The sequence below is a fragment of the Ursus americanus genome, chromosome 31 (assembly GCF_024610735.1).
Source record: "Ursus americanus isolate L20-20 chromosome 31, mUrsAme1.1.p, whole genome shotgun sequence".
Classification (NCBI taxonomy): Eukaryota; Metazoa; Chordata; class Mammalia; order Carnivora; family Ursidae; genus Ursus; species Ursus americanus.
This window is the reverse complement of record NC_142157.1, coordinates 4,180,036-4,207,190: the sequence shown is the minus strand read 5'-3', so window position 1 is coordinate 4,207,190 and position 27,155 is coordinate 4,180,036. Positions and strand designations below refer to the sequence as shown.

The 27,155-nt window shown below is 39.1% G+C and overlaps 1 pseudogene; it reads right to left on the bottom strand.

Annotated features, from left to right (window-relative positions):
* Positions 1-1,596: 1,596 nt before the first annotated feature.
* LOC123784895 (7-methylguanosine phosphate-specific 5'-nucleotidase pseudogene) lies at positions 1,597-26,904 on the bottom strand (annotated as a pseudogene).
* Positions 26,905-27,155: the final 251 nt, after the last annotated feature.

The window sequence follows — 27,155 nt, the reverse complement described above, 5'->3', positions numbered from 1 at the left end:
AATGTCTTGAATGTAATAAGTTGTTTGGGCAAATCTGTTTTTGTCTGCTGTGACCAACTCTGTCCATTATATCTGTGTCCATTATGGACAGCATGTAATTTAAGAACAGTGGTTTGTGAAGAATGAGGCAAATGAAGGTTGGGAGGGAAACCCAAGTTACTCTGTTAACCAAATTCATCTTAAAATACTTCTAATTTTTCAACAACCTACTACTCTCTGCATACTTGGCTTTACAATGTTACGAAATCAAAATGCTTTATTCGACTAAAATATATACTTCATAGGGGGAAAAAGATCCCCTCCCCTAGGATTACTTAATTTAAAAATTCTGTGTTGAGAAGATTTCAGAGAAATCTATAGATACCAGGCCCAAGAATACAGATATAATAAGTTACTTAACTAAAGATTATAACCTGTGAGCTTATGAATCTGTCAGCAGGTCTATTAGAAAAGTTGCCTAGTTTAACCCTGGAGGAAGACATTATCTTCATTATGTTAGTCAGGAAACAGCACCACAATACAGACACTATCTCTGTTCTCCCAGACTGTTGTTCATACAAACGTCCTTTAAAAGACAGCCCAGGAAAAAGTTGCCACTGGAAGTAAAAAAAAAAAAAAAAACCTATGGAGAATTGTCATCAAATGAGTTTGTTTCTTTTTATTGCTGTATAGTATTCCATGGACTAGACACACCACAATATATTTATCCATTCACTAGTTGATGCACTTTTGGGTTGTTTTTGGGTTTGGCTAATAAAGCTATTTAAAACATTCATGTATAATTTGTTGTGTGGACATTATGTTTCATTTATCTTGGTAAACATGTACGTGTGGGATTTCTGTATCATATGGTAAATACATATTTAATTTTTTGAGAAGGTCCCAAAATACTTTACAAAGTGGTTATCATTTTGCACTTCCAACAGCAAAGTACAAGAGTTTCAATTGCTCCACATCTAAGGCAGCACTTAATTTAAACCCCTCTACATATGAACTAGTATCTCTTTGTGGTTTTTATTTGAATTTTTTAAGGAATAAAACTATTAGATATTTTTATGTTATTTGCCTTATTTTATCATTGGTTAAATTTTCATTCAAAGCTTTCTTTTCAAGAATCTAGTTAATTGTCTTCTTAACAATGAGTTGTAATTGTTGACAAAGACACTCTTTGACCAAACTTCAGAACGAGTCTTCAGGCCCTCCTTTCGTTTTTAGTTAAGTTTTGTTTTGCTTTTCTTTTTCTTTTTTAAAAAATGCTGATCTTTTTCACCCATTAGATTTGTTTGAAGAACAGCTTCCCATGTTTAAAAAATTAGGAAAAAAAGAATCCCTGGACCAATTGGTCCCTAGAATACTAACACCCTGTAAGTCTTGTGTTCATCTGATTGGTCCTTCCACCTGACAGGACCTCCCACATACCTCTGGAGAATACTATAGAAGGTGCTGGGAAATTAGGGAGGGACATGGGCTCAGCAGCTGCACCACCCTGGACTCTTCTCTGTACTCACAGGGAGGAGCAGTGCTCCCAGAAGGGTGGCTTCTAGGTGAGGCTCCCTTTTCTCCATGGCCTGCAGCGCCTGGCCCATGCCTGCACACTCAGGAGACCTCCATCTCTCTCCAGTATCCACAGTGCAGGATGTGCTGTAGCAGCCTGTTGACCACGTCCAGTGTCTGGTCCTTCTCCAGCACAATGTCACAAGAGTCTGTGTTGTGCTTCTGCTGTTCTTCCACCTTGTCATTTAAGAAACCAATCTTGAGAATGCCCTCCACACTGGGGAACCCCATCAGCCATAGTGAGGTCTCCCATGGAGTCTCCCAGCAGGAGGATGTGGTTTTGCCCTGAAGCTGCTGGAAGTACCTGGAGTTCTCACAAACAGAGCTATTCTTGTTGTCTGTGCATATGACCTGGCTCTTGAATCCCTGTAGGAAACTGTCTTTCTCAGAGTCCATGTAATTAGACACAATGTAGATGATGGGGTGAAACACTTTCATCAGTTGGATAATCTCCTCTAGGATATCACCAATGCCTGCGGAAAAATGAAAAGGGGAATGTTATGTTGGCAGAGGGTATTGAGGAATGTCTTGTATCCCTCCCTTAGTATTACATTGGACTCTCTAACCACCAGGGCTATCTGAAACTTCTGAATCTTCTGCTGGCATGAAAGATCACATGCTTCGGTCCTCAAATCCATCATATGAAGTAACTTCTCTATGACCGTCCAGGTTGGGTCAATCTCAACTGGATAATAGTGGTGAAAGAGCCCCTTGAGCTCATTGCACTACTGCTCACTGATGATCTTGCTGCGATCTAGAATGTTGTAAGTCCATCACTTCTTACAAGTCCATCCATTACATGCAAACCTGCTCAAGATCGTGTCAGAATCAGAAATGGCCTGTAAGTGGGCTCCCCCACCCCTGTGGAGGGTGCCAACAATCTCTTGCACCTGCCCAGGCTGCCAACATTAGGACCCTGGTCTTCGTCAGGATGCTCACCTGTCCCCAGACCCAAGGGAAGCACTGACCCCAGCTCTGCACTGGGCCCAGGGGCAGCTCAGGGCAGCTCAGCAGCTCTGTGATGGGGTTCTGGCCTGGCTCAGGGCGCCTACTGGCCGGGGTGGCATGGCAGGGTCTGGGGGTGGGAGCGCTTGGAAAGCCCTGGGGATCCAGGCCTGCCCCTCACATTTCCTTCTGCCTCTCCTCTTTGCCATGGCACTCCTGGCTCTCTTTTTGATTAGGCCTCACCCTTGGGCCTTGTCTTCAGCCTTCACAGTCCAGTTGTGGCAAGAATGTTGCTAACTTAGTTGATAGAGAATCCTCTCTCTTTGATATCTGATCACCCTTGATATCTGGTCAAAGTCCTCATCCTCCATTCTTGATGTCTAAGCCCTTGGCCTGCCTTTGGAAAGAATCTTGTACAGACAAGATGGTTCTTAAACAGACAGTCAGTTTAGCAAGAATAACCCTACCTTTGATATCCCTTCATAAGTGATTTTCCATCCACCAACCCCCTCACCTGCTTGATGTCTCTAAGTCCCAAGCTATCTCCGCTGTATTTAGATTTGGGCCGGATCTTTCTCAGTTGTGATAGTCCTAACACCATTTGAAATAGTTCTGAGCAAAGTCTTCCCTACTGTTTTAACAAGTGACAGAATAATTTCTTTCTTTCTTTCATTTTTTATATGGATATCCAGTTGTTTCAGAATTATTTATTGAAAGATTTTTCTTTCACTTTTGAAGTGCGTTAATGCCCGCGTTAAAAATCAAGTAATTGTATCAGTGTGGGTCTATTTTTGGACTTCATGGTACTCCATTAATCTGTTTGTTTCTCTTTTCATTAGTACCACACTGTCTTGGTAATTGTAGCATTCTAGTAAATGTTTTTTAAGTTTTTATTTAAATTCCAGTTAGTTAACATACAGTGCTATATTAGTTTCAGGTGTACAATACAGTGATTCAACAATTGGATACATCACCCGTGCTCATTACGACAAGTGCACTCCTTAATCCGCATCACCTATTTCACCCATTGCCTGCCCACCTCCCTTCTGGTAACCATCAGTTTGTTCTTTACAGTTAAGAGTCTGTTTTTTGGTGTGCTTATCTCTCTCTCTGTTGCCCTTGCTCCTTTGTTTTGTTTCTTAAAGCCCACATATGAGTGAAATCATATTATTTGTCTTTCTCTAACAGACTCATTTCTAGTAAGTTTTGATAGCAGATACTGGAAGTTCTCCAAATTTTCTCTCTCTCTGTCTCTCTGTCTTCTACCTATTCTAAGTTCAGTGAATTTCCATGAAATATTAAATCAGCTTGTCGTATTTCCTAATTGTTATTGTGTTGAAACTATGGAGTTTCAATTTTGGGGAGATTTGCCATCTCAATAACATTGAGTGCTCTGTTCTGTTAATATGTTATATCCCTCTATTTAATTAGTACTTATTTAATTCCTGTCAAGAATGTTTTGTAGTCTTCTATGTATACCTCTTACATAAATTTTGTTAAATCTATATCTAAGCATTTAATTTTTGATGTCATTGTAAATAGTATTATTTAACTTCAATTTTTTTCTTATATATGATAAAAAAAAACTGATTTTTGTTACCTGTGACTTTGCTAAATCACCCTAGTACCTGGTAGTTAGTTTGTAGATTCCTTATGCTATTCTAGGCAATAATGTTGTCGGCATATAAAGAAGTTTTATATCTCCCATTTCTATCCACATGCTTTTTTTGTATTTTGTTGTTGTTGTTTCTTTGCCTTATTACACTGTCCTCTGGCATAAATATGAGTGGAGTAGATGGAAAAGGACACTCTTACCTTAGTCTTTGGGGGTCAAAACAATCAGTATTTCACTGTTAAGTAAGATGTTAGATGAAGATTTTTGTTTGTGTCCCTTATAAGTTTATCACATTTTGCTATGAATTTTTATGATGAATATGTGAATTTTCTCAAATGCTTTGGCGTACCATATGGGATAATCACATACTATTTTAAAAATTTTATTATTGTAGTAATTGCATTGTTTTATTTTATTTTTATTTTTTTTAGTGCCCAATTTTATTTATTTATTTATTTATTAATATTTTTTTATTATATTATGTTAGTCACCATACAGTACATCCCTGGTTTTTGAAGTAAAGTTCGATGATTCATTACTTGCGTATAACACCCAGTGTACCATGCAATACGTGCTGTCCTTAATACCCATCACCAGTCTATCCCATTCCCCCACCCCCCTCCCCTCTGAAGCCCTCAGTTTGTTTCTCAGAGTCCATAGTCTCTCATGCTTCATTCCCCCTTCTGATTACCCCCCCTTTCTTTATCCCTTTCTTCCCCTACTGATCTTTCTAGTTCTTATGTTCCATAGATGAGAGAAACCATGTGATAATTGTCTTTCTCTGCTTGACTTATTTCACTTAGCATTATCTCCTCCAGTGCCGTCCATGTTGCAGCAAATGTTGAGAAATTGTTCATTTTGTTGAAGGTCATCTCAGCTCCTTCCATGATTTAGCTATTGTGGACAATGCTCCTATTAACATTGGGGTGCATATGGCCCTTCTCTTCACTAGGTCTGTATCTTTGGGGTAAATACCCAGTAGTGCAATGGCTGGATCATAGGGTAGCTCAATTTTTAACTTTTTAAGGGACCTCCACACTGTTTTCCAGAGTGGCTGTACCAACTTGCATTCCCACCAACAATGTAGGAGGGATCCCCTTTCCCCACATCCTCTCCAACAATTGTTGTTTCTTGCCTTGTCAATTTTTGCCATTCTAACTGGCGTAAGGTGGTATCTTGGTGTGGTTTTGATTTGAATTGCCCTGATGGCTAATGATTTTGAAGATTTTTTCATGTGTCTGTTAGCCATTTGTATGTCATCATTGCAAAAGTGTCTGTTCATATCTTCTGCCCATTTTATGATTTGTTTATTTGTTTCTCACATATTGAGTTTGAGAAGTTCTTTGTAGATCTTGATTACCAGTCTTTTATCTGTAGTATCACTTGCAAATATCTTCTCCTATTCCGTGGGCTGCCTCTTAGTTTTTTTGACTGTTTCCTTAGCTGTGCAGAAGCTTTTTATCTTGATGAAGTCCCATAAATTCATTTTATCTTTTGTTTCTCTTGCCTTTGGAGATGTGTCATGAAAAATGTTGCTGTGGCTGATGTCGTAGAGGTTGCTGCCTATGTTCTCCTCTAGGATTTTGATGGATTCCTGTCTCACATTGAGGTCTTTCATCAATTTAGAGTTTATCTTTGTGTATGGTGTGAGAGAGTGGACAAGTTTCATTCTTTTGCATGTAACTGTCCAGTTTTCCCAGTACCATTTATTGAAGAGACTGTCTTTTTTCCACTGGATGTTTTATCCTGCTTTGTCAAAAATTAGTTGACTAAAGAGCCGAGGGTCCATTTCTGGGTTCTCTATTCTGTTCCATTGGTCTATGTGTTTGTTTTTGTGCCAGTACCATGCTGTCTTTGTGATCACAGCTTTGTAGTACAGCTTGAAATCTGGCATTGTGATGACCCCAGCTTTGTTTTTCCTTTTCAACAATTCCTTGGCGATTCAGGGCCTTTTCTGGTTCCATACAAATTTAAGAGCTATTTGTTCCAGCACTTTGAAAAATGACATTGGTATTTTGATCAGTATAGCATTGAAAGTGTAGATTGCTCTGGGTAGCATGGACATTTTAACTATGTTAATTCTTCCAATCCATGAGCATGGTATATTTTTCCATCTTTTTTGTCTTCTTCAATGTCTTTCAAGAGTGATTTATAGTTTCTAGAATATAGGTCCTTTACGTCTCCGGTTAAGTTAATTCCAAGGTAATGTATGATTTTTGGTGCTATTGTAAATGGGATGGATTCCCTAATTTCTCTTTCTTCAGTCTCATTGTTCGTGTATAGAAATGCAACTGATTTCTGAGCATTGATTTTGTATCCTACCACATTACTGAATTGCTCTATAACTTCTAATAGTTTGGGAGTGGCTTCTTTTGGGTTTTCCATATAGAGTATCATGTCATCTGCAAAGAGAGACAGTTTGACTTCTTCTTTGCCTATTTGGATACATTTTATCCCTTTTTGTCGTCTGATTGCTGTTGCAAGGACTTCTAGTACTATGTTGAATAATAATGGCGAGAGTGGGCATCCTGGCCGTGTTCCTGATCTTAAGGGAAAGACTTCAGCTTTTCCCCATTAAGAATGATATCTGCTGTAGGCTTTTCATACATGGTTTTATGAGATTGAGGAATGTACCCTCTATCCCTACACTCTGAAGTGTTTTAATCAGGAAAGGATGCTGTCTTTTGTCAAATGCTTTTTCTGCATCTATTGAGAGGATCATATGGTTCTTGACACTTTACTTGTTGATATGATGTATCACACTGACCGATTTGCAAATGTTGAACCACCCTTGCATCCGAGGGATGAATCCCACTTGGTCATGATGGAAAATCCTTTTAATATACTGTTGGATTCTATTAGCAAGGATCTTGTTGAGAATTTTGGCATCCATATTCATTGGGGAAATTGGTCTGTAATTCTCCTTTTTAATGGGGTCTTTGCCTGGTTTGGGGATCAAGGTAATATTGGCCTCATAGAATGAGTTTGGTAGCTTTCCTTCTGTTTCTATTTTTTGAAATAGCTCTAGGAAAATAGGTATTTTTTCTTCTTTGAATGTTTGGTAGAATTCCCCAGGGAAACCATCAGGTCCTTGAGTTTTGTTTTTTGGAAGTTTTTTTTTTATCATTGTTTCATCACTTCATAATTAATTGGTCTGTTTAAAAAACCAATTTCTTCCTGATTCAGTCTTGGTAGTTTATAGGTTTCTAGGAAGTCCTCCATCTCTTCCAGATTAATTTATTGGCATAAAGCTGTTGATAAAAGTTTCTAATAATCCTTCCACTTTCATTGGTGTTGGTTGTGACCTCTCCCTTTTCATTCATAATTTTATTAATTTGGGTCTTTCTCTATTCTTTTGGATAAGTCTTGCCAGTGGTCTCTCAATTTTATTTATTCTTTCAAAGAACCAGATTCTAGTTCTGTTGATCTTCTCTACTGTACTCTTGCTTTCTAATTCATTGATATCTGCTCTAATTTTGATCAACTGCTTTCTCGTGCATGGATTAGGTCTGTCCCTCCATTGCTGTTCCAGTTCTTGATGTGAGAATATAAAAACTGCATTTTAGATTTTTCTATTCTTTTGAGTGAGGCTTGGATGGCTATGTATTTTCCCCTTAGGACTGCCTTTGCAGTATCCCATTGATTTTGGACCGTTGTGTTTTATTTCTCATTGGTCCCCATAAATTGTTTCAATTGATTTTTGATTTCCTGGTTTAGAATCATTCTTGAGCAGGATGGTTCTTAGTCTCCAACTGTTTGAGTTTCTTCCAAATTTTTCCTTATGTTTAAGTTCCAATTTCAAAGCGTTGTGGTCTGAGAATATGCAGGGAATAATTTCAGTCTTTTGGTATCGGTTGAGACCTGTTTTGTCACCCAAAACATGGTCTATTCTTGAGAATGTTCCATTGGCATTAGAACAGAATGAGTATTCTTTTGTTCTGGGGTGTAGTGTTCTATATATATCTATGAGGTCCAATTAGTCGAGCATAGCATTCAAAGCTCTTGTTTCTTTGTCAATTTTCTGCTTAGGTGCTCTGTCTATTTCTGATAGTGGAGTGTTGAGGTGCCCTACTATTAACGTATTATTATCTATATGTCTCTTTATCTGGTTAAGAGTTGGCTTGTGTATCTTGCTGCTCCCCTGTTGGGGGCATATATATTTGTAATTGTCATATCCACTTGTTGGATACATCCTTTAAGAATAATATAGTGCCCTTCTGTGTCTCTAACTATAGTCTTTAACTTAAAATCCAATCTGTCTGATACGAGAATTGCTACCCCAGCTTTCTTTTTTGGTCCATTGGCATGCAAGATGGTATTCCATCCCTTTACTTTCAGTCTGGATGTATCTTTAGGTTCAAGATGAGTCTCTTGTAGACAGCAAATGGATGGGTCATGTCTCTTTATCCAATCTGCAACCCTGTGGCGTTTTATGGGAGCTTTTAGTCCATTTACATTGCAACTGATTATTGAGAGATATGATTTTAATGATGCCATATTGCCTGTAAAGTCTTTGTTTCTTTAGATTGTGACTTTTTGTTCTATATCACTCTTGGGGCTTTTTTACTTTTATAGAACCCCCCTTAATATCTCCCGTAAGGCTGGTTTTGTGGTTACGAATTTGGTCAATGACTGATGATTCTGGAAGGTCTTTATCTCTCCATCAATTCTGAATGGAGCCTTGCTGGATAAAGGATCCTTGGCTGCATGTTTTTCTCTGAAAGAACTTTAAAAATGCCCCCCCAACCCTTTCTCTCATTCCAGGTCTGTGTAGACGGGTCTGACGTAATTCTGATACCTTTGCCTTGGTACATGAGAGATTTCTTTTCCCTGGCCACTTTCAATACTGTATCCTTGAATCTAATATTTGTGAATTGCTCTATGACGTGACGTGGCATAGGTTTGTCGTGGTTGAGCTTGGGAGGGGTCCTCTCTGCCTCTTGGACATGAAAGCTTGTTTCTCTTGCTAGATTAGGGAAATTTTCAGCTACAATTTGTTCAAATATCTCTTTTAGACCTCTATTTTTCTCCACCTCCTCGGGGATGCCAATGATTCTGACATTGGAACGTTTCATTGAGTCAGTAATCTCCCGTAACGTACATTCTTGAAATTGGATTTTTTTGATCCAAGTTTCTATTCTTTCTCTTCTACCATCCCATCCTCCAATTCACTAATTTGTTCTTCTGCGTCATTCACCCTGGCCATCAGAGCATCTAGTTTTGACTGCATTTGAATCATAGAATTTTTAATTTCTGCCAGATTCGCTCTCATTTCTGCCTTTAGAGATGCTATATTCTCATTAACATTTTCGTTAATACTTTTTTCAAGTCTACACATTATCTTTTTTTTTTTAAAGATTTTATTTATTTATTCAACAGAGACAGAGACAGCCAGCGAGAGAGGGAACAAAGCAGGGGGAGTGGGAGAGGAAGAAACAGGCTCATAGCGGAGGAGCCTGATGTGGGGCTTGATCCCGTAATGCTGGGATCACGCCCTGAGCCGAAGGCAGACGCTTAACCGCTGTGCCACCCAGGCGCCCCTCAAGTCTACACATTATCTTGACCATTGTTACTCTGAACTCCATTTCTGACAATTTGGTTATATCCATATCCATTATTTCTGTGGCAAAGGCCACAGACTCATTGTCTTTTCTTTACTGGTTGGGATTTCTCCTTCTTGTCATTCTGATGAGAAGAGGTTGCGGGGTTGTCCAGAGCCCAAATTATTGACCAGGACCCAGGCAGTGCACACTTGTTTTACAGGGACCTTAGGGATGTGGGCTTCTTGATTTTTCAGCCTGCCGCGCTGATACTCAGGCTACCCTGTTTGGATACATTTCCATGCCCCCTGTGAAGGGGTATGGGGATGGGCATACTGTTAGCTGGTATTTCCAGGCTTTTGTTCTCTGGCGGCTTTTCCTGGACGTTTTCTGTGCCTCTTCTGAGAGTCAGAGCAGCAGTGGCCGAATCCCACTGTGTCTCAGAACAGAGCGATCGCAGACTGCTCTCCACTGATGTTCTGGCCACTTTAACTCTGTTTCTGTTGGTGCTGCTCAACCTGCAGCATCCCTGGTTATGTGCTCCACAGCCGTCCTCCTAATCCTCACTTCCAGGGCTGGAGCGTCTCCGTCCTTTGTGTTTCTAACACTGCCAGCTGCCAGCCGCCAGCCACCCCCACAGACTCCGAAGCTCCAGCCCTCAGACTGGTTGTGCACATTCCCCTGCTCACGGTCTCAGTCTGCTCTCTCGTGGGTGCCGGTCCACGAGTCAGCCCGTTCCCCCGTGCAGGTGGCTACCGCTTCCCGGTGCCCAAACAAGGCGGCTCCCTCCCCCTTCCATTTAATTTCCGATATCTGTGCACGGTTTCATGGCTTCCCGCTTTGTACATCTATACTCATCGCTGGAGATGTTCATTTGTACAGATCCAGATGTATCTTCCTTCGTCTCAGGCTGATTCCGTGGATCTTCAGGATGGTCTGGTACCTATCCAGCTCAACTCAGGTGACCAGCTGAAAAAAGGGTCCCCTACTCCTCCGCCATCTTAACTCCTCCCCTCATTTTTAAATTTTTTAATATTAAGCCAATTTTGCATACCTGGTATAATTACCCACCTCAGTCATGATGTATCATCTATTTTATATATTGCTGCATTTATTTTGTTAATACTTTGTTAAGCATTTTTATATTTATGTCTGTAGTTTTCTTATTATGTCTTTTTTTTTTTTTCCGGTTCTCCTACCAGAGTAATGCTGTCCTCATTAAACAAACTGGGAGATGTTGCCTCCAGTTCTATTTCCTGAAAGAATGTCTCTCAACCTAATACACTTTTTTTTTTAAATATTTCATAGGCTTCCCTGGTTAAGCAACCTCAGCTGGGAATTTTCTTTGGGGAATATTTTTAGCTCTGAATTAAATTTTTTAATAGTTACAAGGCTATGTCACTATGGAAGTTTTTGTCTGCTTGTCTGTTTGTTCTACCAATTACTGAGGGAGGAGTATTGAAATCTCTATTATTTTTCTATTTCTTCTATGAATTCTATTAGATTTTAATTTTTTCATCTCTGAAATTTCCATTTGAATCATTTTATATCTTCCATTTCTCTCTTTATTTTGTTTATATTTTCCTTTACATTCTTAAGTATATTTGCAATACTCTAATAGCTGTTTATTTATTTTATTATTTTATAAAAGTATAATTAACATACAGTGTTATATTAGTTTCAGGTGTACAATATGATGATTCAGCAATTCCATACACTTATCCATATCTATCAAGAAAAGAGTATTCTTAATCTCCTCTATCTATTTCACTCATCCTCCCACCGGCCTCCCTTCTGGCATCCACCAGATTGTTTTGCGTATTTAAGAGTCTGGTTTTTTCTTTGTCTCTTTTTTTTGTTTTTTTTTTTTTTTTTTTTTCATTTGTTTCTTAAATTCCACATATGAATGAAATTGCATTGTATTTGTCTTTTTCTAACTGTCTTATTTCATTTAGCCTTATATTCTGTAGTTTCATCCATGTATTTGCAAATAGCAAGATTTCATTCCTTTTATGGCAGAGTAATATTCCATCATATACATATGTATACCTATATTTATCTTTTTTTTTTAATGACTTTTTATTATATTATGTTAGTCACCATACAGTACATCCCCGGTTTCCGATGTAAGGCTCGATGATTCATTAGTTGTGTATAACACCCAGTGCACCATGCAATACGTGCCCTCCTTACTACCCATCACCGGTCTATCCCATTCCCCCAACCCCCTCTCCTCTAAAGCCCTCAGTTTGTTTCTCATAGTCCATAGTCTCTCATGTTTCATTCCCCCTTCTGATTACTCCCCCTTTCTTTATCCCTTTCTTCCCCTACCGATCATCCTAGTTCTTATGTTCCATAGATGAGAGAAATCATATGATAGTTGTCTTTCTCTGCTTGACTTATTTCACTTAGCATTATCTCCTCCAGTGCCGTCCATGTTGCAGCAAATGTTGAGAACTCGTTCTTTCTGATAGCTGAGTAATATTCCATTGTATATATGCACCACAACTTCTTAATCCAGTCATCTGTTGAAGGGCATCTCGGCTCCTTCCATGATTTAGCTATTGTGGACAATGCTGCTATGAACATTGGGGTGCATATGGCCCTATTCTTCACTAGGTCTGTATCTTTGGGGTAAACACCCAGTAGTGCAATGGCTGGATCATAGGGTAGCTCAATTTTTAACTTTTTAAGGGACCTCCACACTGTTTTCCAGAGTGGCTGTACCAACTTGCATTCCCACCAACAATGTAGGAGGGATCCCCTTTCTCCACATCCTCTCCAACAATTGTTGTTTCTTGCCTTGTCTATTTTTGCCATTCTAACTGGCATAAGGTGGTATCTCAGTGTGGTTTTGATTTGAATTTCCTTGATGGCTAATGATTTTGAACATTTTTTCATGTGTCTGTTAGCCATTTGTATGTCTTCATTGGAAAAGTGTCTGTTCATATCTTCTGCCCATTTTTTGATTTGTTTATTTGTTTCTCGTGTATTGAGTTTGAGAAGTTCTTTATAGATCTTGGATACCAGTCCTTTATCTGTAGTGTCCTTTGCAAATATATTCTCCCATTCCGTGGGCTGCCTCTTAGTTTTTTTGATTGTTTCCTTGACTGTGCAGAAGCTTATTATCTTGATGAAGTCCCATAAATTCATTTTATCTTTTGTTCCTTTTGCCTTTGGATATGTATCATGAAAAAGGTTGCTTTGGCCGATGTCGTAGAGGTTGCTGCCTATGTTCTCCTCTAGAATTTTGATGGATTCCTGTCTCACATGGAGGTCTTTCATCCATTTGGAGTTTATTTTTGTGTATGGTGTGAGATAGTGGTCAAGTTTCATTCTTTTGTATGTAGCCGTCCAATTTTCCCAGCACCATTTATTGAAGAGACTGTCTTTTTCCCACTGGATGTTTTTTCCTGCTTTATCAAATATTAGTTGCCCAAAGAGCCGAGGGTCCATTTCTGGGCTCTCTATTCTGTTCCATTGGTCTATGTGTCTGTTTTTGTGCCAGTACCATACCGTCTTTGTGATCACAGCTTTGTAGTACAGCTCGAAATCCGGCATTGTGATGCCTCCAGCTTTGTTTTTCCTTTTCAACAGTTCCTTGGCGATTCAGGGCCTTTTCTGGTTCCGTAGAAATTTAAGGACTATTTGTTCCAGTTCTTTGAAAAATGTCCTCGGTATTATGATCGGGATAGCATTGAAAGTGTAGATTGCTCTGGGTAGCATGGACATTTTAACTATGTTAATTCTTTCGATCCCTGAGTATGGAATATCTTTCCATCTTTTTATGTCTTCCTCAATGTCTTTCAAGAGTGATTTATAGTTTCTAGAATATCGGTCCTTTACGTCTCTGGTTAAATTAATTACAAGGTAACGTATGGTTTTTGGTGCTATTGTAAATGGGATGGATTCCCTAATTTCTCTTTCTTCGGTCTCTTTATTCATGTATAGAAATGCAACTGATTTCTGAGCATTGAATTTGTATCCCGCCACGTTACTGAATTGCTCTATAATTTCTAATAGTTTGGGAGTGGCTTCTTTTGGGTTTTCCATATAGAGTATCATGTCATCAGCGAAGAGAGACATTTTGACTTCTTCTTTGCCAATTTGAATACCTTTGATCCCTTTTTGTCGTCTGATTGCTGTTGCAAGGACTTCTAGTACTATGTTGAATAATAGTGGCAAGAGTGGGCATCCTTGTCGAGTTCCTGATCTTAAGGGAAAGGCTTCCAGCTTTTCCCCATTGAGAATAATATTTGCAGTAGGCTTTTCATAGATGGCTTTTATGAGATTGAGAAATGTACCTTCTATTCCTACACTCTGAAGGGTTTTAATCAGGAAAGGATGCTGTATTTTGTCAAATGCTTTTTTGGCATTGATTGAGAGGATCATATGGTTCCTGAGTCTTTTCTTGTTGATATGATATATCACGCTGATTGATTTGCGAATATTGAACCACGCTTGCATCCCAGGTATGAATCCCACTTGATAGTGATGGATAATCCTTTTAATGTACTGTTGGATTCTATTAGCAAGTATCTTGTTGAGGATTTTGGCGTCCATATTCATTAGGGAGATCGGTCTGTAATTCTCCTTTTTGAGGGGGTCTTTGCCTGGTTTGGGGATCAAGGTAATATTGGACTCATAGAATGAGTTTGGTAGCTTTCCTTCTGTTTCTATTTTTTGAAATAGCTTTAGGAGAATAGGTATTATTTCTTCTTTGAATGTTTGGTAGAATTCCCCAGGAAAACCGTCCTGGCCTGGAGTTATGTTATTTGGAAGGTTCTTTATCACTGACTCAATTTCTTCATAATTAATTGGCCTGTTTAAGAAATCAATTTCTTCCGGTTTCAATCTCCAGTAGTTTATAGGTTTCCAGGAAGGATTCCATCTCTTCCAGATTGCTTAATTTATTGGCATATAGCTGTTGATAAAAATTTCTAATAATCCTTCCAATTTCAATGGTGTTCCTTGTGACCTCTCCTTTTTCATTCGTAATTTTAATAATCTGGGTCCTTTCTCTTTTCTTTTGGATAAGTCTTGTCAGTGGTCTGTCAATTTTATTGATTCTCTCAAAGAACCAGCTTCTAGTCCTGTTGATCTGCTCTACTATACTTCTGGTTTCTGCTTGATTAATTTCAGCTCTAATTTTGGTCAACTGCTTCCTCGTGCGTGGATTAGGCCTGTCCCTCTGTTGCTGTTCCAGCTTCTTGAGGTGAGAATATAAAAACTGCATTTTAGATTTTTCTATTCTTTTGAGTGAGGTTTGGATGGCTATGTATTTCCCCCTTAGGACTGCCTTTGCAGTATCCCATAGGTTTTGGACTGTTGTATTTTCATTCTCATTAGTCTCCATAAATTGTTTAATTTGATTTTTGATTTCCTGGTTTAACGAGTCATTTCTGAGCAGGATGGTTCTTAGTCTCCAAGTGTTTGAGTTTCTTCCAAATTTTTCCTTGTGGTTGAGTTCTAATTTCAGAGCTTTGTGGTCTGAGAATATGCAGGGGATAATTTCAATCTTTTGGTATCGGTTGAGACCTGTTTTGTGTCCCAGAACATGGTCTATTCTTGAGAATGTTCCATGGGCATTAGAATAGAATGAGTATTCTTTGGTTCTGGGGTGTAGTGTTCTATATATATCTATGAGGTCCAACTCGTCGAGTACGGCATTCAAAGCCTTTGATTCTTTGCTTAGTTTTTGCCAGGGTGTTCTGTCTATTTCTGATAGTGGAGTGTTGAGGTCCCCTACTATTAATGTATTTTTATTTATATGTCTCTTTATTCTGGTTAAGAGTTGGCGTGTGTATCTTGCTGCTCCCCTGTTGGGGGCATATATATTTATAATTGTCATATCCACTTGTTGAATACTTCCTTTAAGAATAATATAGTGCCCTTCTGCATCTCTAACTATAGTTTGTAGTTTAAAATCCAATCTGTCTGATATGAGAATTGCTACCCCAGCTTTCTTTTGAGGTCCATTTGCGTGAAAGATGGTACTCCATCCCCTTACTCTCAGTCTGAATGCATCTTTGGGTTCGAAATGAGTCTCTTGTAGACAGCAAATGGATGGATCATTTCTTTTTATCCAATCTGCAACCCTGTGGTATTTTATGGGAGAATTTAAGCCATTAACATTAAGACTGAGTACTGAGAGATATGATTTTAATGATGCCATGTTGCCAGTAAAGTCTTTGTATTGGCTGTGACTTTCTGTTCTGTATCACTCTTGGGGCATTTTTACTTTTATAGAACCCCCCATAATATCTTCTATAGGGCTGGTTTCGTGGTTACGAAATTGGTTAGTGACTGGCGATTCTGAAATGTCTTTATTTCTCCATCAATTCTGAATGACAGTCTTGCTGGATAAAGGATCCTTGGCTGGATGTTTTTCTCTGAAAGAGCTTTAAATATGCTCCCCCAACCTTTTCTCTCATTCCAGGTCTGTGTAGACAGGTCTGACGTAATTCTGATGCCTTTGCCTTGGTACGTGAGAAATTTCTTTGCCCTGGCCGCTTTCAATACTGTATCCTTGGATCTAATATTTGCGATATGCACTATGACGTGATGTGGCGTAGGTTTGTCATGGTTGAGCTTGGGAGGGGTCCTCTCTGCCTCTTGGACACGAATGTTTGTTTCCCTCGCTAGATTAGGGAAGTTTTCAGCTACAATTTGTTCAAATATCTCTTCTAGACCTCTGTTTTTCTCCACCCCCTCGGAGATGCCGATGATTCTGACATTGGATCGTTTCGTTGAGTCAGTAATCTCCCGTAACCTACATTCGTGGGCTTGGATTTTTTTAAGAGCAGCTTCTATTTTGTTTTTTTCCTCTATTAACCCTTCCTCCAATTCACTAACCCGTTCCTCTGCTTCTGTGACCCTGGCCGTCAGAGCCTCTAGTTTTGCCTGCATTTGGCTCATAGAATTTTTAATTTCTGTCAGATTCACTCTCATTTCTGTCCTTAGGGATTCTATATTCTCAGTAACCTTTTCGTTAATAGTTTTTTCAATTCTACTCATCATTTTGACCATCGTTACTCTGAATTCCATTTCTGATACTTTGGTTACATCCATATCTATTATTTCTGTGGCAGAGGCCACAGACTCAGTGTCTTTTTTTTGCTGGGGGTGGCTTCTCCTTCTTGTCATTCTGATGAGGAGAGGTTGTGGGGTTGTCCAGAGCCCAAATTATTGACTGGGTCCCAGGCCGTGCCCCTTGTTTTTTAGGGATCTTAGGGATGTGGGCTTCTTCTTTAAAGATTTTATTTATTTATTTATGTGGCAGCCAACCAGCGAGAGAGGGAACAGAAGCAGCGGAGTGGGAGAGGAAGAAGCAGGCTCCCAGCGGAGGAGCCCGATGAGGGACTCCTTTCCGGAACGCCGGGATCACGCCCTAAGCCCAAGACAGGCGCTCAATGACTGCGCCACCCAGGTGCCCGGGTTGTGGGCCTCTTGATTTTTCAGCCTGCCTTCTGTGTTCTGGGGGAGGGGCCTGCCTCGCTGATACTCAGGCAACCCTGTTTGGGTAGAGTCTCCGTGTCCCTTGCGAGGGGGGATGGGGATGGGCACGCTGTGAGCTGGTATTTCCAGGCTTTTATTCTCTGGCGGCTTTCCCTGGCGGTTTGCTATGCCTCTTCTGAGAGTCAGAGCAGCAGCGGCCGAATTTCAGCCTCTGTCTCAGAACAGAGGGATTGCAGTCCATTCTCTACTAATGTTCTGGCCACTTTAACTCTGTTACTGTTGGTGCTGCTCAACCCTGCAGCATCCCGGGATGTGCGCCCCACACCCGGTGTCCCAGCCCTCACTTCCAGGGCCGGTGTGTCTCTGTCCTTTGTGTTTCTAATGCCGCCAGCCGCCCCGCGCACCCTCCGGAAGCTCCCGGTCTCAGTCTGGATCCAGTGAGCGCACCGGGATCCGGTGTTCTGTGAGATGCCGGGTGGCGCGCATACCCGGCTCACAGTCTCAGTCTGCTGTTTTGGGGGTGCTGTCCGCGAGCCCCGCCTGCTCTCCCGTGCAAGTGGCTACCACTTCCTGGCGCCCGAGCGGAGGCTCCCTCCCCTTCCGTTTATCTTCCGATATCTGTGCAAGGTTTCATGGCACCCCGCTTCGTACCTCAATACTCAGCGCTGGAGATGTTCATTTGTAGAGATCCAGAATCATCTTCCTGCATCCCAGGCTGGTTCCGTGGTTGTTTAGGCTGGTCTGGTACCTATCCAGGTCGACTCGGGGGACTGGCTGAAAAATGTGTCTCCTACTCCTCCACCATCTTAACTCCTCCTCCTATACCTATATTTATATCTGTATCTTTCACATCTTCTTTATTCATCTGTGGATAGACACATGGCCTGCTTTCATATCTTATCTTGTAATTACACTGTTCCTTCTTTTTATGTCTGTTACTATTGATTAATTTTCCTCCTATTATGAGTATGTTCCTGCTTCTTTGTCTGGTAAGTTTCTACCGATTACCAGATACAGAAAATTTATATGTTGAGCAGTAGAGTTCGTTGCATTCCATTAAGAAATGTTGAATTTTGTACTAGCATGCAGTTACTTGCATATTATTTCAATTCTGCTAAGCTTACTTATTATGTCAAGTATGGCATATACACAGCAGTCCCTACTCTTGCGCTAACTTTCCCCACTACAATAGCCACACTCTTTTGAGGAGTTTTTCTAATGCCCCACATATGATGAGGTCTCTCTCTTTACTTTGGCTGAAGAAACACAAATTGTTCCCATCCCTGTGTTACTCTGAGAATCTTTTGGTTGATTACTTTCTGGATGTTCTGTCTGAACTTATGGAGATTCCAGACATTGACTTAAGTCAGTACTCAGTCAGACATAGAAGATTCCTCAGCCAATGTCTGGAACTTTGTGTGTGTGTGAATGTATGTGCACGTGCATATATGTCCCTATTTTCTAGTATTCTCTCTCATAATTTCTATCTGCATCAGCTTCACTGAACTGTGTCTATCTCCTCTATCAACAAAACATCCCATCTCTATTTGGGTTCTCCCTCTCTGCCTTGCAGCCTAAAAACTACTTTTAGGAAGTAAGCTTGTTCACTTGTTCCCTTTCTTCCCGTGCTGTATGACGTCCAATGTCTATCCATTGTTTTTTCATGTATAGTTTAACTTCCCTATTTACAAATTCTATTTTGTAATTCACCTGCTTGCTAAAATATATTTGTAATCCCACAATTGATACTAGCAGTGCTTTTGTACCATTTGTAGCCATGTGCAGGGTAGGGGAAAGAAAGTTTGAGTTGCCCAAGATGCACTTTCCCAGCTGAAGACCAAGAGTATACTCTGCCTTCTTGTTTCCGTTCTCACACTCACAAGCAAGTGTTCTTTTCCCAGTCTATTGAGTGTCACATTTTTTGCATTTTTGTGGTTTTTTTTTTTTTGGTTGGTGATTTCACTATTTAAAATGGCCCTTGAGCATGATGTTGAAACATTATCTAATGTTCCTAAAAACAGGAAGCCTGTGATGTGTCTTAAGGAGAAAATATGTCATTTAGATAAGCCTCATTCAGGCATGAGTTATACTGCTATTGGCCATGAGTTCAAGGCTAATGAATCAAAGAATATATGAAATAAGGTATTTTGAAACAGAAACACACATTAACAGCAGATTTCATATTAATGGGTTGATGAAAATATTATAAGCAATATCTTTGGTCTATTTCCTTCTTCATTTAGAAAATAAAACTATATTCATCTCTACCCTAAGTGAATATACATATATATACATGCATTAGAAAAGTTAATTTTAAAGAAAAATACGAATTTAATATTTCAAACAAGACCTTTTTCTTCTCCCCCCCCACCAAATAATTAACACTAAGTAACTTCTTGATAACATGCAATCTTTGTTTCTGTTTCCAAATGTGCACTAGACATGTTGTTTTATTTCTAATTTCTTAACACATCAGTAGATTCTAAGCTGGGCACTTCTTGTATCTGTCATCAAACTAAATAATGGTCACAATTTCCAGACATTCCTACATTAATAATTGTCTGTATTCAGGTGTTTATATGTAACTAGATGTTTGTCTACCTTGCCTTCTTGAGAACTGGGTCTTGTATTTACTAAACCTCAGTTTTCCCCTAACATCTAGGAAAGAACTACTCATTTAATGGGTGGTACTTGTACACCCCCAATTCATTCATACGTGTACACTGTGCCACATTCCTAAAGGGCCTGTAAGACTGGTGTGTGTATATGTATTTAAATTAGAGATAACCTTATGTGCATACAGAATGCAGGTACGAAAGCATACTATTTTGTGAGAAGAACCCCTCCCATGCAGTCTGAAATCCTACTATTAATCATTCATCTATTTGAATTAATTAAGTCTGTTATTTCTTTTAAAAGTTAACTAACTAAATAAACAAATAGCCATTCATTATGTCCAAACTTTGCAGCTTAACAGTATAACAAATACAGTATTGTGTTAATTACACATTCTGATTTACAAGGAGGGCTCTGTGTTTAAATAGTCTGTTTTCAAAATAAGTTGTTCAGGGAGAGGAGGGAAGATGTAGGGGACCTCATTTCATCTGGTCCCTTGAATTCAGCTAGATATCTATCAAATCATTCTGAACACCTGTGAATTCAACCTGAGATCTAAGGAAATAATTGCTATAATTCTATAAATAGGCAACCACTTTTTACAAGGTAGGAGGTATGGATAAATGAATCTGAGGGGATATATCGGAAGATAAACAGCAGGGGGGAAGGGAGCCTCCGAAGACAGCTACCAGAAAGTGTTATACCTCAGAGCACAAAATAGGAACTTTTAGAAGTCTGCTCCTGTTAGGAATGACCCTGTGTGAAAGGTGCTCAGGTGGCAAAGTGGGGCAGAGTCCTAGGTAGGACAGTGTGGTCTCAGGATCCCCAGGGTCACAGAAAGAACAGGAGGTGCCTGAGTTATCGGAGTTCCCAAACATTGGAGCAGGGAAACTGGCTACAATCAGTGAGGCCAGAAGTGGGCTCTCAACTCGGTTGCCATCATTGGCAAACTATAGTATTATCCCAGGAGCACTCTCTGAGCTGGAGCACTCCAAGATGCAGAAACTCCACGACCCTCCTTCCCCAGGGAGGATCTGTGCAGTGTGCACTGCAGGAGTTTGTAGAGTTTGGTGAACATGAAAGTGATTAACTGCTTTCCCTGAGGTAAATTATGGAGAACAAAGAAACTGGGCAAAAGAGAGATTAACTATTACTGGACCATAAGGGGAGAATTCAAAAAAATCAGTGGTACCCTAAATTAAAACAATATTAGAATTATTGGGGTCCCAGATGAAGAGGAAGGGGAGGCAAAAGGTATATTTGAGCAACTTATAGCTGAGAACGTCCCTAATCTGAGGAAGGAAACAAGCATTCAAGTCCAGGAGGCACAGAGAACCCCCCTCAAAATCAATAAAAATAGATCATGACCCCAACATATAATTGTGAAGCTTCAAATTTCAGAGATAAAGAGAAAACCCTGAAAGAAGCTCAAGACAAGAGGTCCTTAACCTACAAGCATAGGGACATTAGACTGGCAGCAGACCTATCCAGAGAGACCTAGAAGGCCAGAAAGGGCTGGCATGATATAGTCAGGGCACTAAATGAGAAAAACATGCAACCAAGAATACTTTATCAAGCAAGGCTGTCATTCAGAATGGAAGGAGAGATAAAGAGCTTCCAGGACAAACAGAAACTAAAAGAATTTATGATCACTAAACCAGCCCTGCAAGAAATATTAAAGGGGATCTTGTAAGCAAAGAGAGAACCAAAAAGTAACAGAGATCAGAAAAGAAAAGAGACAATACACAGAAACAGATTTTACAGGTTAATACAATGGCACTACATTAATATCTTTCAATAGTTACTCTGAATGTAAATGGGCTAAATGTTCCAATCAATAGACACCAGATATCAGATTGGATAAAAAAGCAAGAACTATCTATATGCTGTCTACAAGAGACTCATTTTAGACCCAAAGACACCTCCAGAGAGAGTGAGGGGATAGAGAACAATTATTCTGTAATGGACACCAAAAGAAAGCTGGGGTAGCAATCCTTATATCAGACAAATTCGATTTTAAGCCAAAGACTGTAGTAAGGGATGAAGAGGGACACTATATCATACTTAAAGGGTCTATCCAACAAGAAGATCTAACAATTATAAATATTTATGCTCCTAACTTGAGAGCAGTCAATTATATAAACTAGTTAATAACAAGATTAAAGAAACATATTGATAATAATACCATAATGTTGAGGGACTTTACACCCCATTCACAGCAACAGACAGATCATCTAGGGCAGAAGATCAACAAAGAAACAAGGGCTTTCTCTGAATGACACATTGGACCAGATGGACTTCACAAATATGTGCAGAACATCCCATCCTGAAACAATAGAATACTCATTCTTCTTGAGTGCACATAGAACTTTCTCCAAAATAGACCACATACTGGGTCACAAATCAGGTAACAATTGACACCAAAAGATTGGGATTATTCCCTGCATATTTTCAGACCCTAATGCTTTGAAACTTGAACTCAATCACAAGAGGAAATTTGGAAGGAACCCAAACACTTGGAGATTAAGGGGTATCCTACTAAAGAATGAATGGGTCAACCAGGACATTAAAGAAGAATTGAAAAAATTCATGGAAACAAATGAGAATGAAAACACATCTGTTCAAAACCTTTGGGATACAGCAAAGGCAGTCCTAAGAGGGAAGTACATAGCAACACAAACCTTTCTCAAGAAACTAGAAAAGTCTCAAATACACAAGCTAGCCTTCCTCCTAAAGGAACTGGAGAAAGAACAGTAAATAAAGTCTAAACCAAGCAGGAGATGAGAAATAATAAAGATTAGAGCAAAAAATCAATGAAATAGAAACCGAAAGAACAGTAAGACATATCAACAAAACTAGAAGCTGGTTCTCTGAAAGAATTAATAAGATAAAAAAAACCCTAGGCAGACTTATCAACAAGAAAAGGCAAAGGGCCCAAAATAATGAAATCATGAATGAAAGAGGAGAGATCACAACCAAAACTGAAGAAATAGAAACAATTATAAGAACATATTATAAGTAATTATATGCTAAAAAATTAGGCAAACTGGAAGAAACGGATACATTTCTAGAGACGTATAAACTACCAAAACCGAAAAAGGAAGAAATAGAAAACCTGAACAGATCCATAACCAGCAAGGAAACTGAAGGAGTAATCCAAAATCTCCCAACAAACAAGAGTCCAGGGCCAGATGACTTCCCAGGGAAATTCTACCAAACAATTAAAGAAGAACTAATGCCCATTCTTCTGAAGCTGTTTCAAAAAGTAGAAATGGAAGGAAAACTTCCAAACTCATTCTATGAGGTCAGCATTACTTGATAATAAAACCAAGACCCCACCAAAAAGGAGAATTACAGGCCAATATCCCTGATGAACATGGATGTCAAAATTCTCACCAAGACACTAGCCAATAGGATCCAACAGTACATTAAAAGGATTGTTCATGACAAAGTTGGATTTATTCCTGGAATGCAAGGGTGGCTCAACGTTCACAAATCAACCAATATGATACATTGCATTAATAAAAGAAAGAATAAGAAACATATGATTCTCTCAACTGAGGCAGAAAAAACATTTGACAAAATACAGCATCCTTTCTTGATTAGAACTTTCCGCAGTGTATGGACAGCGGGAACATACTTCAATATCATAAAAGCCATCTCCAGAAAGCCCACAGCAAATATCATTCTTAATGGGGAAAAACTGAAAGCTTTTCCCCTAAGGTCTGGAACATGACAGGGATGCCCACTCTCACCACTGCTGTTCTAGAAGTCCTAGCCTCAGCAGTCTGACAACAAAAAGAAATAAAAGTCATTCAAATTGGCAAAGAAGTCAAACTCTCACTCTTCATGGACAACGTGATACTTTATGTGGAAAACCCAAAAGACTCCACTCCAAAATTGCTAGAACTCAAACAGGAATTCAGCAATGTGGCAGGATATAAAATCAATGCACAGAAATCAGTTGCATTTTTATACACTAACAATGAGACAGAAGAAAGAGATTAAGGAGTGAATCCCATTTAGAATTGCACCAAAAACCATAAGATACCTAGGAATAAACCTAACCAAAGAGGTAAAGGATCTGTACTCAGAAAACTATAGAACACTCATGAAAGAAACTGAGGAAGACACAATGAAATGAAAAGCATTCCATGCTTATGGACTGGAAGAATAAATATTGTTAAAATGTCTATGCTACAAAGAACAATCTACACATTCAATGCAATCTCTATCAAAATACCATCGACATTCTCCACAGAGCTGGAATAAATAATCCTAAAATTTGTATATAACCAGAAATGACCCTGAATAGCCAGAGGATTGTTGAAAAAGGAAGCCAATGCTGATGTCATCACAATGCCTGACTTCAAGCTCTAATACAAAGCTGTAATCTTTAAGGCAGTATGGTACTGGCACAAAAACCGACACACAGATCAATGGAACAGAATAGACAACCCAGAAATGGGCCCTCAACTCTATGGCCAATTAATCTTTGATAGAGCAGGAAAGAATATCCAATGGAAAAATCTCTCCAACAAATGGTGTTGGCAAAAATGGACAGCCATATGCAGAAGAATGTGACTGGATTCTCTTATGTCATTCTCTTACACAATACACAAAGATAAACTCAAAATGGATAAAAGACCTAAATGTGAGACAGGAATCCATCAAAATCCAAGAGGAGAAGGCAGGCAACAATCTCTTTGACCTTGGCCACAGCAACTTCTTGCTAGACATGTCTCCAAAGGCAAGGGAAACAAAAGCAAAAATGAACTATTGGGACTTTATCAAGATAAAAAGCTTCTCCACAGCAAAGGAAATAACTGACAAAACTAAAAGCCAACCTCTGGAATGGAAGAAGATATTTTCAAATGACATATCAGCTAAAGGGCTGGTATCCAAAATATATAAGGAATTTATCAAACTCGACACCTAAAAAACAGAAAATCCATTCAAAAAAGAACAGACACTTCTCCAAAGAAGACATACAAATGGCCAACAGACACATGAAAAAATTCTCCACATCCCTTGGGATCAGGGGAAAAAAAAAAAAGCCAAAATGAGATACTGCCTCACGCCAGTCAGGATGGCTAAAATGAACAAGTCAGGAAACAACAAGTGTTGATGAGGATGTGGAGAAAGGGGAACCCTCTTACACTGTTGGTGGGAATGCAAGCTGGTACAGCCACTCTGGAAAACAGTATGAAGGTTTCTTAGGATGTTAAAAATAGAGCTACTCTACAACCCAGCATTGCACTACTAGCTATTTACCCCAAAGATACAAATGTATTGATCCAAAGGAGCACATGTCCATAATAGCCAAAGTATGGAAAAAGCCAAGATGTCCATCAACAGATGAATGGATAAAGAAGATGTTATATATATATATATATATATATATATATATATATATATATATATATATATACACACACACACACACACACACACACACACACATATGTATATATATATACACAATGGAATATTACTCAGCCATCAGAAAGGATGAATACTTACATTTACAGTGACGTGGATGGGACTGGAGGGTTTTATGCTGAGCAAAATAAGTCAATCAGAGGAAGGCAATTATCATATGGTTTCACTCATATGTGGAATATAAGAAACAGCACAGAAGATCATAGGGGAAGGGAAGGAAAATGGAATGGATAAAACCAGAGAGGGAGAAAAACCATAGACTCTCTTAACTATAGGAAACAAACTGAGGGTTGGTGGAGGGGTGGTGGGTGGTGGGACGGGGTAACTGGGTGATGGGCATTATGGAGGGCACATGATGTGATGAGCACTGGGTGTTACATGCAACTGATGATTTATTGAACACTACATCTGAAAATAATGATGTACTATATGTTGGTTAATTAAATTTAATAAATAAAATAAAATAAATTGTTTACTAGGTGATTTGTTTCAGTGTTTGCTTCAGAAAATAAGGTTGTCCTATGCCCATACAAAGTCCCCAAAGAGGTACAACAGTCACTTCCCTTCTAGAAGTATAAAACGCAGTTGGATATACTGAAGAAACTAAAATTTGAAAGTAGAGATAAATAGCAAGAGTGGATTGCTATATGAAAGAGGAGGAGCTGTAAGGACCCCCAAAAGACCAAGTATTCAGATTGGCAGTGGATACAGGGATGAGATGAATCCAGAAAGTGAAATAACAATTTTGGAAAGGCTTCTAAAAAGGCCATAATTACCTTTTTACCAGCACCAAGCCAAGTATATAATTGTCAAAATATACTGACAGGTCCTGTCTTTACCTCTTCACACATTTGACAATGGAAATCAATTTTATAACTCCTGCTCCTCATTAAACAATTTCCAGGGGATCTTGAAATATGCTGTTGGAAACTTGCTTAATATTTTGTTGGCCTTATACCACGTGGTGGTAAAGTCTATCAGCCACAAGCCTTATGTATCTTTTACCAAAAGTATGCAGAGCTTATGTGATTCCTTTGATATGTCTAGTCTTTCTTGTGGTATTGGAATGTAGCTACAGAAAGAAACAGGGTACTCTATAGAGCTTTATTTACTTGAGCACAAAAGACATTACAATAACTGTGGCAATTTTTAAATATTGTGAAGTAAACATCCTAAATGAGCATCTCAGATTCGTGGTTTAGGTGGGTCCTGAAATAAAGCCTCTCCCTCATCTGTTTTCATGCTTTCTCAGTACCTGCAAAGATAAGTTAACATAACTGGTGGTTGAAGTGATTGCTGCTGAAATAAGTGCATTTAGTTGATAAATATTCCCAGCCTGGAATATAGGCAATATACTGAGAGGAACACCAGATTTCTATTTAGAAAAAAATTGCATTGCAGCCCAATTTTGCAACTGATTGAAGGCATGAACTTGGGGATGTCCATGACTATTCTACATTTTAAGTGAGTTCACCTCTGTTCATTTCCACTGTTCTACTCCACTAGCCATAGTAATACTTTTACCCAGATTAACATGGTAGTCTCTTAACTGATTTCCCACCTTCTGTCTTCTGCCCCATTGGTTGTCCAGGTAGAAGTGAGAATGATTTCTCTAGGATTTGTTTGTGTTTGTCTCGTTTTCTCTTTGATAAAGGCCAGCCAAATCATGATCTGATTCCTCTTTAGGTCTTCCGCTGCATCTGTAGACACTTCTCCCTCATCAACATGTTCCATTTAAGCTAATATTTTTAGTTTCAGGTCTGAACTCCTTCCTGACATCTAGAACTATATCTTTAAATATCCACTAGATATTTCTTCCTTGAACTCTCATAGGCATTTTTTTTCTTTTATTGTATTTTTTAAAAAATTGTAGTAAGAACAGTTATCCACCCTCTTAATAAAGTTTTAAATCCCGTAGGCATCTTCCCCCCCCCCATTAGACATCTTAAATTTACATAGTCCAAAGCTGAAGTCTTTAGAAGTTT